This window comes from Somniosus microcephalus, unplaced genomic scaffold (genome assembly GCF_052327205.1).
Source record: "Somniosus microcephalus isolate GS21.2 unplaced genomic scaffold, FLI_Smic_1.0 unresolved_chr5, whole genome shotgun sequence".
Classification (NCBI taxonomy): Eukaryota; Metazoa; Chordata; class Chondrichthyes; order Squaliformes; family Somniosidae; genus Somniosus; species Somniosus microcephalus.
In genome coordinates, this window is record NW_028225183.1 from 41,341,875 (window position 1) to 41,357,198 (window position 15,324).

At 46.7% G+C, this 15,324-nt stretch overlaps 6 non-coding genes across 6 annotated transcripts; all 6 read left to right on the plus strand.

The window, feature by feature from the left end:
• The first annotated feature begins 788 nt into the window (after positions 1-788).
• trnad-guc (transfer RNA aspartic acid (anticodon GUC)) lies at positions 789-860 on the plus strand. The gene has a single exon. It is a non-coding gene; the product is annotated as a tRNA-Asp (tRNA).
• Positions 861-2,815: 1,955 nt separating this feature from the next.
• Positions 2,816-2,887, plus strand: trnad-guc (transfer RNA aspartic acid (anticodon GUC)). Its single transcript has one exon. It is a non-coding gene; the product is annotated as a tRNA-Asp (tRNA).
• A 3,971-nt stretch (positions 2,888-6,858) lies between these two features.
• trnad-guc (transfer RNA aspartic acid (anticodon GUC)) lies at positions 6,859-6,930 on the plus strand. The gene has a single exon. It is a non-coding gene; the product is annotated as a tRNA-Asp (tRNA).
• A 1,946-nt stretch (positions 6,931-8,876) lies between these two features.
• Positions 8,877-8,948, plus strand: trnad-guc (transfer RNA aspartic acid (anticodon GUC)). The gene has a single exon. It is a non-coding gene; the product is annotated as a tRNA-Asp (tRNA).
• A 1,954-nt stretch (positions 8,949-10,902) lies between these two features.
• trnad-guc (transfer RNA aspartic acid (anticodon GUC)) lies at positions 10,903-10,974 on the plus strand. The gene has a single exon. It is a non-coding gene; the product is annotated as a tRNA-Asp (tRNA).
• Positions 10,975-13,687: 2,713 nt separating this feature from the next.
• Positions 13,688-13,760, plus strand: trnag-ucc (transfer RNA glycine (anticodon UCC)). Its single transcript has one exon. It is a non-coding gene; the product is annotated as a tRNA-Gly (tRNA).
• The last annotated feature ends 1,564 nt before the right edge of the window (positions 13,761-15,324 follow it).

The following is a 15,324-nucleotide window of genomic DNA, read 5'->3' on the forward strand; positions in this document are numbered from 1 at the left end:
ATAACATTTCTAAGCAGCAAGATATTCAGTAGGCCTGAGCCCTTGCTGCGTAATACAATTCTCCCCATACTGATTCTGTTATCTTCAATTGGTCTCCTCTGGTTACCGTCATACCTGCCACTGGCAAGCGTTTCTCCTTATTACCTCAATCAAATCCCCTTGTAATTTTGAAAGCCTCTTATTAAATTTCCTCTTAACCGTCTGAGGAAAACAATCACAAACTCTCAACATAACTGAAGTTCCTTATCACTCGGACCACTCTGCAAGACGTCAAACTGAGTGACTCGCTCTGTATGTCTATCTTTGTCTCCCTCTTTGTCCCTGTCTCTCTCTGTATAGGATTCGGAGGGTGCTTGACAGGATAGATGCAGGGAGGATGTTTCCCCTCCTGGGGGAATCTACAACTAGGGGGCAAAGCTCCAGGATATCCGGTCGCCCATTTAAAACGGAGATGAGGAGGAATTTCTTCTCTCAGAATGTCGTGAATCTTTGGAATCCTCTACCCCAGAGAGCTGTGGAGGCGGAGTCACTGAATATATTCAAGGTGGAGATAGACATATATTTGAGCTGCAGTGGAGTCAAGGGTTATGGGGAGCGGGCAGGAAAGTGGCGTTGAGTAGAAGAGCTGATCAGCCATGATCTTATTGAATGGCGGGGCAGGCTTGAGGGGCCGAATGGCCCACTCCTGCTCCTATTCCTTCTGTTCTTATTCTTATTTCTGTCCCTTCTGCCTCTGTCCCTCTGTTCACAGGTCGATTTTTGCTCTGACAGATTCGGGACCTTTCAGTTCCTCGTTAGTATAGTGGTGAGTATCCCCGCCTGTCACGCGGGAGACCGGGGTTCAATTCCCCGACGGGGAGGATTTTTAACATCCCCAATTTTAAACCTTTGGGCAGCTCCTTAAAAAGACCCTGGGAAAAGTTGATTAGAACCAAATGAACGAAAATAATTTTAAAATATGTACATGACGAAATTTATAACAACTCCCTGCACCAGTTCCTTTTTAGTAGAGTGTTCTCCTTCTGTTCGCCTGTTGTGTGGGGCACTGAAGAGGGAGAGAGAAAATGAGATAACAGCGGGAGAAAGCACGACTGCTCTTTCAAAGAGACAGCACAGGCACGATTGGCCGAATGGCCTCCCACCGTGCTGCCAGCCTCCATGAATGCATGACACTGAGATGGATATCCGAGACATACCCACACAAAGAGAGCACATACGGGTATTTTGTGTGTGTTTGCTGCTTTGTCTCAAGCACTGCATAACCATTTCCTCTACAATGTCGTGGATATTATGATGTTCAGTTTTCACTTCCCCGACGGCTTCTCTCTGACTTTATGCCTCTGTCTCTGAGAAAAGCATAGAAGGAAATATATGGCAAATGGACGCCTTCCCGCACTTGATGCTGTGGCTTAGTGAACATGCCCTTTGTGTTCTCGTCTAAAAGATGTCATCTTGTACGAAAAGTTTGCCTGGCGTGAAAGTGATCTGAATTTCAAAGCAGCAAGGAGGAAAGTCTGCGTTGCTCTGCTTGCTGGCAGGCAGCTTCGTGCAGCTTCCCTGGTGGTCTAGTGGTTAAGATTCGGCGCTTTCACCGCCGCGGCCCGGGTTTGATTCCCGGTTAGAAAACAGTGCGTTTTGAGGCTGTTTGAAATGCCTCCAATCAATGCACCCGCGCGAAGCAATTCCTGCTCCTGATCAACCTTTGCAATTTCAACACTGCTGCTGCCTCAACAGGTACACAATGCACTTCCTTGCCTTCTGTAAAATGCCTGCTGTTTCAAAGTCAGCAGGAAATTACATTTGGAACGAGACAATTTAAACGTGTACATGCCCACATTTAACTGCAGCTGACAGTGTCAGAACAGTCACGGTTATTATCAAACTTCCATGTATTTTCTTGCAGGCTGCACCCCCCTAACAAACTTAACTTATCACAGCACGGCTATCAATCAACTCAACGCCAGTGTGAAGAATGCAACATTTGAAAGTTAGCAACGTGTGCAAGACTTTAGTGAGAGAGAGTTGGGCCGTGATAACATTTCTAAGCAGTAAGATATTCAGTAGGCCTGAGCTCTTGCTGCGTAATACAATTCTCCCCATACTGATTCTGTTATCTTCAATTGGTCTCCTCTGGTTACCGTCATACCTGCCACTGGCAAGCGTTTCTCCTTATTACCTCAATCAAATCCCCTTGTAATTTTGAAAGCCTCTTATTAAATTTCCTCTTAACCGTCTGAGGAAAACAATCACAAACTCTCAACATAACTGAAGTTCCTTACCCCTCGGACCACTCTGCAAGACGTCAAACTGAGTGTCTCGCTCTGTATGTCTATCTTTGTCTCCCTCTTTGTCCCTGTCTCTCTCTGTATAGGATTCTGAGGGTGCTTGACAGGATAGATGCAGGGAGGATGTTTCCCCTCCTGGGGGAATCTACAACTAGGGGGCAAAGCTCCAGGATATCCGGTCGCCCAAATTGAAACGGAGATGAGGAGGAATTTCTTCTCTCAGAATGTCGTGAATCTTTGGAATCCTCTACCCCAGAGAGCTGTGGAGGCGGAGTCACTGAATATATTCAAGGTGGAGATAGACATATATTTGAGCTGCAGTGGAGTCAAGGGTTATGGGGAGCGGGCAGGAAAGTGGCGTTGAGTAGAAGAGCTGATCAGCCATGAGCTTATTGAATGGCGGGGCAGGCTCGAGGGGCCGAATGGCCCACTCCTGCTCCTATTCCTTCTGTTCTTATTTCTGTCCCTTCTGCCTCTGTCCCTCTGTTCACAGGTCGATTTTTGCTCTGACAGATTCGGGACCTTTCAGTTCCTCGTTAGTATAGTGGTGAGTATCCCCGCCTGTCACGCGGGAGACCGGGGTTCAATTCCCCGACGGGGAGGATTTTTAACATCCCCAATTTTCAACCTTTGGGCAGCTCCTTAAAAAGACCCTGGGAAAAGTTGAATAGAACCAAATGAACGAAAATAATTTTAAAATATGTACATGACGAAATTTATAACAACTCCCTGCACCAGTTCCTCGTTAGTAGAGTGTTCTCCTTCTGTTCGCCTGTTGTGTGGGGCACTGAGGAGGGAGAGCGAAACTGAGATAACAGCGGGAGAAAGCACGACTGCTCTTTCAAAGAGACAGCACAGGCACGATTGGCCGAATGGCCTCCCACCGTGCTGCCAGCCTCCATGAATGCATGACACTGAGATGGATATCTGAGACATACCAACACAAAGAGAGCACATACGGGTATTTTGTGTGTGTTTGCTGCTTTGTCTCAAGCACTGCATAACCATTTCCTCGACAATGTCGTGGATATTATGATGTTCAGTTTTCACTTCCCCGACGGCTTCTCTCTGACTTTATGCCTCTGTCTCTGAGAAAAGCATAGAAGGAAATATATGGCAAATGGACGCCTTCCCGCACTTGATGCTGTGGCTAAGTGAACATGCCCTTTGTGTTCTCGTCTAAAAGATGTCATCTTGTCCGAAAAGTTTGCCTGGCGTGAAAGTGATCTGAATTTCAAAGCAGCAAGGAGGAAAGTCTGCGTTGCTCTGCTTGCTGGCAGGCAGCTTCTTGCAGTTTCCCTGGTGGTCTAGTGGTTAAGATTCGGCGCTTTCACCGCCGCGGCCCGAGTTCGATTCCCGGTTAGAAAACAGTGCGTTTTGAGGCTGTTTGAAATTTCTCCAATCAATGCGCGAAGCAATGCCTGCTCCTGATCAACCTTTGCAATTTCAACACTGCTGCTGCCTCAACAGGTACACAATGCACTTCCTTGCCTTCTGTAAAATGCCTGCTGTTTCAAAGTCAGCAGGAAATTACATTTGGAACGAGACAATTTAAACCTGTACATGCCCACATTTAACTGCAGCTGACAGTGTCAGAACAGTCACGGTTATTATCAAACTTCCATGTATTTTCTTGCAGGCTGCACCCCCCTAACAAACTTAGCTTATCACAGCACGGCTATCAATCAACTCAACGCCAGTGTGAAGAATGCAACATTTGAAAGTTAGCAACGTGTGCAAGACTTTAGTGAGAGAGAGTTGGGCCGTGATAACATTTCTAAGCAGCAAGATATTCAGTAGGCCTGAGCCCTTGCTGCTTAATACAATTCTCCCCATACTGATTCTGTTATCTTCAATTGGTCTCCTCTGGTTACCGTCATACCTGCCACTGGCAAGCGTTTCTCCTTATTACCTCAATCAAATCCCCTTGTAATTTTGAAAGCCTCTTATTAAATTTCCTCTTAACCGTCTCAGGAAAACAATTACAAACTCTCAACATAACTGAAGTTCCTTATCCCTCGGACCACTCTGCAAGACGTCAAACTGAGTGACTCGCTCTGTATGTCTATCTTTGTCTCCCTCTTTGTCCCTGTCTCTCTCTGTATAGGATTCGGAGGGTGCTTGACAGGATAGATGCAGGGAGGATGTTTCCCCTCCTGGGGGAATCTACAACTAGGGGGCAAAACTCCAGGATATCCGGTCGCCCATTTAAAACGGAGATGAGGAGGAATTTCTTCTCTCAGAATGTCGTGAATCTTTGGAATCCTCTACCCCAGAGAGCTGTGGAGGCGGAGTCACTGAATATATTCAAGGTGGAGATAGACATATATTTGAGCTGCAGTGGAGTCAAGGGTTATGGGGAGCGGGCAGGAAAGTGGCGTTGAGTAGAAGAGCTGATCAGCCATGATCTTATTGTATGGCGGGGCAGGCTCGAGGGGCCGAATGGCCCACTCCTGCTCCTATTCCTTCTGTTCTTATTTCTGTCCCTTCTGCCTCTGTCCCTCTGTTCACAGGTCGATTTTTGCTCTGACAGATTCGGGACCTTTCAGTTCCTCGTTAGTATAGTGGTGAGTATCTCCGCCTGTCACGCGGGAGACCGGGGTTCAATTCCCCGACGGGGAGGATTTTTAACATCCCCAATTTTAAACCTTTGGGCAGCTCCTTAAAAAGACCCTGGGAAAAGTTGAATAGAACCAAATGAACGAAAATAATTTTAAAATATGTACATGACGAAATTTATAACAACTCCCTGCACCAGTTCCTTTTTAGTAGAGTGTTCTCCTTCTGTTCGCCTGTTGTGTGGGGCACTGAAGAGGGAGAGAGAAAATGAGATAACAGCGGGAGAAAGCACGACTGCTCTTTCAAAGAGGCAGCACAGGCACGATTGGCCGAATGGCCTCCCACCGTGCTGCCAGCCTCCATGAATGCATGACACTGAGATGGATATCTGAGGCATACCAACACAAAGAGAGCACATACGGGTATTTTGTGTTTGCTGCTTTGTCTCAAGCACTGCATAACCATTTCCTCTACAATGTCGTGGATATTATGATGTTCAGTTTTCACTTCCCCGACGGCTTCTCTCTGACTTTATGCCTCTGTCTCTGAGAAAAGCATAGAAGGAAATATATGGCAAATGGACGCCTTCCCGCACTTGATGCTGTGGCTTAGTGAACATGCCCTTTGTGTTCTCGTCTAAAAGATGTCATCTTGTACGAAAAGTTTGCCTGGCGTGAAAGTGATCTGAATTTCAAAGCAGCAAGGAGGAAAGTCTGCGTTGCTCTGCTTGCTGGCAGGCAGCTTCGTGCAGCTTCCCTGGTGGTCTAGTGGTTAAGATTCGGCGCTTTCACCGCCGCGGCCCGGGTTTGATTCCCGGTTAGAAAACAGTGCGTTTTGAGGCTGTTTGAAATGCCTCCAATCAATGCACCCGCGCGAAGCAATGTCTGCTCCTGATCAACCTTTGCAATTTCAACACTGCTGCTGCCTCAACAGGTACACAATGCACTTCCTTGCCTTCTGTAAAATGCCTGCTGTTTCAAAGTCAGCAGGAAATTACATTTGGAACGAGACAATTTAAACGTGCACATGCCCACATTTAACTGCAGCTGACAGTGTCAGAACAGTCACGGTTATTATCAAACTTCCATGTATTTTCTTGCAGGCTGCACCCCCCTAACAAACTTAACTTATCACAGCACGGCTATCAATCAACTCAACGCCAGTGTGAAGAATGCAACATTTGAAAGTTAGCAACGTGTGCAAGACTTTAGTGAGAGAGAGTTGGGCCGTGATAACATTTCTAAGCAGTAAGATATTCAGTAGGCCTGAGCCCTTGCTGCGTAATACAATTCTCCCCATACTGATTCTGTTATCTTCAATTGGTCTCCTCTGGTTACCGTCATACCTGCCACTGGCAAGCGTTTCTCCTTATTACCTCAATCAAATCCCCTTGTAATTTTGAAAGCCTCTTATTAAATTTCCTCTTAACCGTCTGAGGAAAACAATCACAAACTCTCAACATAACTGAAGTTCCTTACCCCTCGGACCACTCTGCAAGACGTCAAACTGAGTGTCTCGCTCTGTATGTCTATCTTTGTCTCCCTCTTTGTCCCTGTCTCTCTCTGTATAGGATACTGAGGGTGCTTGACAGGATAGATGCAGGGAGGATGTTTCCCCTCCTGGGGGAATCTACAACTAGGGGGCAAAGCTCCAGGATATCCGGTCGCCCAAATTGAAACGGAGATGAGGAGGAATTTCTTCTCTCAGAATGTCGTGAATCTTTGGAATCCTCTACCCCAGAGAGCTGTGGAGGCGGAGTCACTGAATATATTCAAGGTGGAGATAGACATATATTTGAGCTGCAGTGGAGTCAAGGGTTATGGGGAGCGGGCAGGAAAGTGGCGTTGAGTAGAAGATCTGATCAGCCATGATCTTATTGAATGGCGGGGCAGGCTCGAGGGGCCGAATGGCCCACTCCTGCTCCTATTCCTTCTGTTCTTATTTCTGTCCCTTCTGCCTCTGTCCCTCTGTTCACAGGTCGATTTTTGCTCTGACAGATTCGGGACCTTTCAGTTCCTCGTTAGTATAGTGGTGAGTATCCCCGCCTGTCACGCGGGAGACCGGGGTTCAATTCCCCGACGGGGAGAATTTTTAACATCCCCAATTTTAAACCTTTGGGCAGCTCCTTAAAAAGACCCTGGGAAAAGTTGAATAGAACCAAATGAACGAAAATAATTTTAAAATATGTACATGACGAAATTTATAACAACTCCCTGCACCAGTTCCTCGTTAGTAGAGTGTTCTCCTTCTGTTTGCCAGTTGTGTGGGGCACTGAGGAGGGAGAGCGAAAATGAGATAACAGCGGGAGAAAGCACGACTGCTCTTTCAAAGAGACAGCACAGGCACGATTGGCCGAATGGCCTCCCACCGTGCTGCCAGCCTCCATGAATGCATGACACTGAGATGGATATCTGAGACATACCCACAGAAAGAGAGCACATACGGGTATTTTGTGTGTGTTTGCTGCTTTGTCTCAAGCACTGCATAACCATTTCCTCGACAATGTCGTGGATATTATGATGTTCAGTTTTCACTTCCCCGACGGCTTCTCTCTGACTTTATGCCTCTGTCTCTGAGAAAAGCATAGAAGGAAATATATGGCAAATGGACGCCTTCCCGCACTTGATGCTGTGGCTTAGTGAACATGCCCTTTGTGTTCTCGTCTAAAAGATGTCATCTTGTACGAAAAGTTTGCCTGGCGTGAAAGTGATCTGAATTTCAAAGCCGCAAGGAGGAAAGTCTGCGTTGCTCTGCTTGCTGGCAGGCAGCTTCGTGCAGCTTCTCTGGTGGTCTAGTGGTTAAGATTCGACGCTTTCACCGCTGCGGCCCGGGTTTGATTCCCGGTTAGAAAACAGTGCGTTTTGAGGCTGTTTGAAATGCCTCCAATCAATGCACCCGCGCGAAGCAATTCCTGCTCCTGATCAACCTTTGCAATTTCAACACTGCTGCTGCCTCAACAGGTACACAATGCACTTCCTTGCCTTCTGTAAAATGCCTGCTCTTTCAAAGTCAGCAGGAAATTACATTTGGAACGAGACAATTTAAACGTGTACATGCCCACATTTAACTGCAGCTGACAGTGTCAGAACAGTCACGGTTATTATCAAACTTCCATGTATTTTCTTGCAGGCTGCACCCCCCTAACAAACTTAACTTATCACAGCACGGCTATCAATCAACTCAACGCCAGTGTGAAGAATGCAACATTTGAAAGTTAGCAACGTGTGCAAGACTTTAGTGAGAGAGAGTTGGGCCGTGATAACATTTCTAAGCAGTAAGATATTCAGTAGGCCTGAGCCCTTGCTGCGTAATACAATTCTCCCCATACTGATTCTGTTATCTTCAATTGGTCTCCTCTGGTTACCGTCATACCTGCCACTGGCAAGCGTTTCTCCTTATTACCTCAATCAAATCCCCTTGTAATTTTGAAAGCCTCTTATTAAATTTCCTCTTAACCGTCTGAGGAAAACAATCACAAACTCTCAACATAACTGAAGTTCCGGACCACTCTGCAAGACGTCAAACTGAGTGTCTCGCTCTGTATGTCTATCTTTGTCTCCCTCTTTGTCCCTGTCTCTCTCTGTATAGGATACTGAGGGTGCTTGACAGGATAGATGCAGGGAGGATGTTTCCCCTCCTGGGGGAATCTACAACTAGGGGGCAAAGCTCCAGGATATCCGGTCGCCCAAATTGAAACGGAGATGAGGAGGAATTTCTTCTCTCAGAATGTCGTGAATCTTTGGAATCCTCTACCCCAGAGAGCTGTGGAGGCGGAGTCACTGAATATATTCAAGGTGGAGATAGACATATATTTGAGCTGCAGTGGAGTCAAGGGTTATGGGGAGCGGGCAGGAAAGTGGCGTTGAGTAGAAGAGCTGATCAGCCATGATCTTATTGAATGGCGGGGCAGGCTCGAGGGGCCGAATGGCCCACTCCTGCTCCTATTCCTTCTGTTCTTATTTCTGTCCCTTCTGCCTCTGTCCCTCTGTTCACAGGTCGATTTTTGCTCTGACAGATTCGGGACCTTTCAGTTCCTCGTTAGTATAGTGGTGAGTATCCCCGCCTGTCACGCGGGAGACCGGGGTTCAATTCCCCGACGGGGAGGATTTTTAACATCCCCAATTTTAAACCTTTGGGCAGCTCCTTAAAAAGACCCTGGGAAAAGTTGAATAGAACCAAATGAACGAAAATAATTTTAAAATATGTACATGACGAAATTTATAACAACTCCCTGCACCAGTTCCTCGTTAGTAGAGTGTTCTCCTTCTGTTTGCCAGTTGTGTGGGGCACTGAGGAGGGAGAGAGAAAATGAGATAACAGCGGGAGAAAGCACGACTGCTCTTTCAAAGAGACAGCACAGGCACGATTGGCCGAATGGCCTCCCACCGTGCTGCCAGCCTCCATGAATGCATGACACTGAGATGGATATCTGAGACATACCCACAGAAAGAGAGCACATACGGGTATTTTGTGTGTGTTTGCTGCTTTGTCTCAAGCACTGCATAACCATTTCCTCTACAATGTCGTGGATATTATGATGTTCAGTTTTCACTTCCCCGACGGCTTCTCTCTGACTTTATGCCTCTGTCTCTGAGAAAAGCATAGAAGGAAATATATGGCAAATGGACGCCTTCCCGCACTTGATGCTGTGGCTTAGTGAACATGCCCTTTGTGTTCTCGTCTAAAAGATGTCATCTTGTACGAAAAGTTTGCCTGGCGTGAAAGTGATCTGAATTTCAAAGCAGCAAGGAGGAAAGTCTGCGTTGCTCTGCTTGCTGGCAGGCAGCTTCGTGCAGCTTCTCTGGTGGTCTAGTGGTTAAGATTCGACGCTTTCACCGCTACGGCCCGGGTTTGATTCCCGGTTAGAAAACAGTGCGTTTTGAGGCTGTTTGAAATGCTTCCAATCAATGCACCCGCGCGAAGCAATTCCTGCTCCTGATCAACCTTTGCAATTTGAACACTGCTGCTGCCTCAACAGGTACACAATGCACTTCCTTGCCTTCTGTAAAATGCCTGCTCTTTCAAAGTCAGCAGGAAATTACATTTGGAACGAGACAATTTAAACGTGTACATGCCCACATTTAACTGCAGCTGACAGTGTCAGAACAGTCACGGTTATTATCAAACTTCCATGTATTTTCTTGCAGGCTGCACCCCCCTAACAAACTTAGCTTATCACAGCACGGCTATCAATCAACTCAACGCCAGTGTGAAGAATGCAACATTTGAAAGTTAGCAACGTGTGCAAGACTTTAGTGAGAGAGAGTTGGGCCGTGATAACATTTCTAAGCAGTAAGATATTCAGTAGGCCTGAGCCCTTGCTGCGTAATACAATTCTCCCCATACTGATTCTGTTATCTTCAATTGGTCTCCTCTGGTTACCGTCATACCTGCCACTGGCAAGCGTTTCTCCTTATTACCTCAATCAAATCCCCTTGTAATTTTGAAAGCCTCTTATTAAATTTCCTCTTAACCGTCTGAGGAAAACAATCACAAACTCTCAACATAACTGAAGATCCTTATCCCTCGGACCACTCTGCAAGATGTCAACCTGAGTGTCTCGCTCTGTATGTCTATCTTTGTCTCCCTCTTTGTCGCTCTCTGTATAGGATTCTGAGGGTGCTTGACAGGATAGATGCAGGAAGGATGTTTCCCCTCCTGGGGGAATCTACAACTAGGGGGCACAGCTCCAGGATATCCGGTCGCCCATTTAAAACGGAGATGAGGAGGAATTTCTTCTCTCAGAATGTCGTGAATCTTTGGAATCCTCTACCCCAGAGAGCTGTGGAGACGGAGTCACTGAATATATTCAAGGTGGAGATAGACATATATTTGAGCTGCAGTGGAGTCAAGGGTTATGGGGAGCGGGCAGGAACGTGGCGTTGAGTAGAAGATCTGATCAGCCATGATCTTATTGAATGGCGGGGCAGGCTCGAGGGGCCGAATGGCCCACTCCTGCTCCTATTCCTTCTGTTCTTATTCTTATTTCTGTCCCTTCTGCCTCTGTCCCTCTGTTCACAGGTCGATTTTTGCTCTGACAGATTCGGCACCTTTCAGTTCCTCGTTAGTATAGTGGTGAGTATCCCCGCCTGTCACGCGGGAGACCGGGGTTCAATTCCCCGACGGGGAGGATTTTTAACATCCCCAATTTTAATCCTTTGGGCAGCTCCTTAAAAAGGCCCTGGGAAAAGTTGAATAGAACAAAATGAACGAAAATAATTTTAAAATATGTACATGACGAAATTTATAACAACTCCCTGCACCAGTTCCTCGTTAGTAGAGTGTTCTCCTTGCCTGTTGTGTGGGGCACTGAGGAGGGATAGAGCAAATGAGATAACAGCGGGAGAAAGCACGACTGCTCTTTCAAAGAGACAGCACAGGCACGATTGGCCGAATGGCCTCCCACCGTGCTGCCAGCCTCCATGAATGCATGACACTGAGATGGATATCTGAGACATACCCACACAAAGAGAGCACATACGGGTATTTTGTGTGTGTTTGCTGCTTTGTCTCAAGCACTGCATAACCATTTCCTCTACAATGTCGTGGATATTATGATGTTCAGTTTTCACTTCCCCGACGGCTTCTCTCTGACTTTATGCCTCTGTCTCTGAGAAAAGCATAGAAGGAAATATATGGCAAATGGACGCCTTCCCGCACTTGATGCTGTGGCTTAGTGAACATGTCCTTTGTGTTCTCGTCTAAAAGATGTCATCTTGTACGAAAAGTTTGCCTGGCGTGAAAGTGATCTGAATTTCAAAGCAGCAAGGAGGAAAGTCTGCGTTGCTCTGCTTGCTGGCAGGCAGCTTCTTGCAGTTTCCCTGGTGGTCTAGTGGTTAAGATTCGGCGCTTTCACCGCCGCGGTCCGAGTTCGATTCCCGGTTAGGAAACAGTGCGTTTTGAGACTGTTTGAAATTTCTCCAATCAATGCGCGAAGTAATGCCTGCTCCTAATCAACCTTTGCAATTTCAACACTGCTGCTGCCTCAACAGGTACACAATGCACTTCCTTGCCTTCTGTAAAATGCCTGCTGTTTCAAAGTCAGCAGGAAATTACATTTGGAACGAGACAATTTAAACGTGTACATGCCCACATTTAACTGCAGCTGACAGTGTCAGAACAGTCACGGTTATTATCAAACTTCCATGTATTTTCTTGCAGGCTGCACCCCCCTAACAAACTTAGCTTATCACAGCACGGCTATCAATCAACTCAACGCCAGTGTGAAGAATGCAACATTTGAAAGTTAGCAACGTGTGCAAGACTTTAGTGAGAGAGAGTTGGGCCGTGATAACATTTCTAAGCAGTAAGATATTCAGTAGGCCTGAGCCCTTGCTGCGTAATACAATTCTCCCCATACTGATTCTGTTATCTTCAATTGGTCTCCTCTGGTTACCGTCATACCTGCCACTGGCAAGCGTTTCTCCTTATTACCTCAATCAAATCCCCTTGTAATTTTGAAAGCCTCTTATTAAATTTCCTCTTAACCGTCTGAGGAAAACAATCACAAACTCTCAACATAACTGAAGATCCTTATCCCTCGGACCACTCTGCAAGATGTCAACCTGAGTGTCTCGCTCTGTATGTCTATCTTTGTCTCCCTCTTTGTCCCTGTCGCTCTCTGTATAGGATTCTGAGGGTGCTTGACAGGATAGATGCAGGGAGGATGTTTCCCCTCCTGGGGGAATCTACAACTAGGGGGCACAGCTCCAGGATATCCGGTCGCCCATTTAAAACGGAGATGAGGAGGAATTTCTTCTCTCAGAATGTCGTGAATCTTTGGAATCCTCTACCCCAGAGAGCTGTGGAGACGGAGTCACTGAATATATTCAAGGTGGAGATAAACATATATTTGAGCTGCAGTGGAGTCAAGGGTTATGGGGAGCGGGCAGGAAAGTGGCGTTGAGTAGAAGATCTGATCAGCCATGATCTTATTGAATGGCGGGGCAGGCTCGAGGGGCCGAATGGCCCACTCCTGCTCCTATTCCTTCTGTTCTTATTCTTATTTCTGTCCCTTCTGCCTCTGTCCCTCTGTTCACAGGTCGATTTTTGCTCTGACAGATTCGGCACCTTTCAGTTCCTCGTTAGTTTAGTGGTGAGTATCCCCGCCTGTCACGCGGGAGACCGGGGCTCAATTCCCCGACGGGGAGGATTTTTAACATCCCCAATTTTAATCCTTTGGGCAGCTCCTTAAAAGGACCCTGGGAAAAGTTGAATAGAACAAAATGAACGAAAATAATTTTAAAATATGTACATGACGAAATTTATAACAACTCCCTGCACCAGTTCCTCGTTCGTAGAGTGTTCTCCTTCTGTTTGCCTGTTGTGTGGGGCACTGAGGAGGGATAGAGAAAATGAGATAACAGCGGGAGAAAGCACGACTGCTCTTTCAAAGAGACAGCACAGGCACGATTGGCCGAATGGCCTCCCACCGTGCTGCCAGCCTCCATGAATGCATGACACTGAGATGGATATCTGAGACATACCCACACAAAGAGAGCACATACGGGTATTTTGTGTGTGTTTGCTGCTTTGTCTCAAGCACTGCATAACCATTTCCTCTACAATGTCGTGGATATTATGATGTTCAGTTTTCACTTCCCCGACGGCTTCTCTCTGACTTTATGCCTCTGTCTCTGAGAAAAGCATAGAAGGAAATATATGGCAAATGGACGCCTTCCCGCACTTGACGCTGTGGCTCAGTGAACATGTCCTTGTGTTCTCGTCTAAAAGATGTCATCTTGTACGAAAAGTTTGCCTGGCGTGAAAGTGATCTGAATTTCAAAGCAACAAGGAGGAAAGTCTGCGTTGCTCTGCTTGCTGGCAGGTAGCTTCTTGTAGCTTCCCTGGTGGTCTAGTGGTTAAGATTCGGCGCTTCCACCGCCGCGGCCCTGGTTCAATTCCCGTGTTAGGGAACAGGGCTGTTTGAAATGCCTCCAATCAATGCACCCGCGCGAAGCAATGCCTGCTCCTGATCAACACTGCTGCTGCCTCAACAGGTACACAATGCACTTCCTTGCCTTCTGTAAAATGCCTGCTGTTTCAAAGTCAGCAGGAAATTACATTTGGAACGAGACAATTTAAACGTGTACATGTCCACATTTAACTGCAGCTGACAGTGTCAGAACAGTCACGGTTATTATCAAACTTCCATGTATTTTCTTGCAGGCTGCACCCCCCTAACAAACTTAGCTTATCACAGCACGGCTATCAATCAACTCAACGCCAGTGTGAAGAATGCAACATTTGAAAGTTAGCAACGTGTACAAGACTTTAGTGAGAGATAGTTGGGCCGTGATAACATTTCTAAGCAGTAAGATATTCAGTAGGCCTGAGCCCTTGCTGCGTAATACAATTCTCCCCATACTGATTCTGTTATCTTCAATTGGTCTCCTCTGGTTACCGTCATACCTGCCACTGGCAAGCGTTTCTCCTTATTACCTCAATCAAATCCCCTTGTAATTTTGAAAGCCTCTTATTAAATTTCCTCTTAACCGTCTGAGGAAAACAATCACAAACTCTCAACATAACTGAAGTTCCTTATCCCTCGGACCACTCTGCAAGACGTCAAACTGAGTGTCTCGCACTGTATGTCTATCTTTGTCTCCCTCTTTGTCCCTGTCTCTCTCTGTATAGGATTCTGAGGGTGCTTGACAGGATAGATGCAGGGAGGATGTTTCCCCTCCTGGGGGTATCTACAACGAGGGGGCAAAGCTCCAGGATATCCGGTCGCCCATTTAAAACGGAGATGAGGAGGAATTTCTTCTCTCAGAATGTCGTGAATCTTTGGAATCCTCTACCCCAGAGAGCTGTGGAGGCGGAATCACTGAATATATTCAAGGTGGAGATAGACATATATTTGAGCTGCAGTGGAGTCATGGGTTATGGGGAGCGGGCAGGAAAGTGGGGTTGAGTAGAAGATCTGATCAGCCATGATCTTATTGAATGGCGGGGCAGGCTCGAGGGGCCGAATGGCCCACTCCTGCTCCTATTCCTTCTGTTCTTATTCTTATTTCTGTCCCTTCTGCCTCTGTCCCTCTGTTCACAGGTCGATTTTTGCTCTGACAGATTCGGCACCTTTCAGTTCCTCGTTAGTATAGTGGTGAGTATCCCCGCCTGTCACGCGGGAGACAGGGGTTCAATTCCCCGACGGGTAGGATTTTTAACATCCCCAATTTTAAACCTTTGGGCAGCTCCTTAAAAAGACCCTGGGAAAAGTTGAATAGAACCAAATGAACGAAAATAATTTTAAAATATGTACATGACGAAATTTATAACAACTCCCTGCACCAGTTCCTCGTTAGTAGAGTGTTCTCCTTCTGTTTGCCTGTTGTGTGGGGCACTGAGGAGGGAGAGAGAAAATGAGATAACAGCGGGAGAAGGCACGACTGCTCTTTCAAAGAGACAGCACATGCACGATTGGCCGAATGGCCTCCCACCGTGCTGCCAGCCTCCATGAATGCATGACACTGAGATGGAT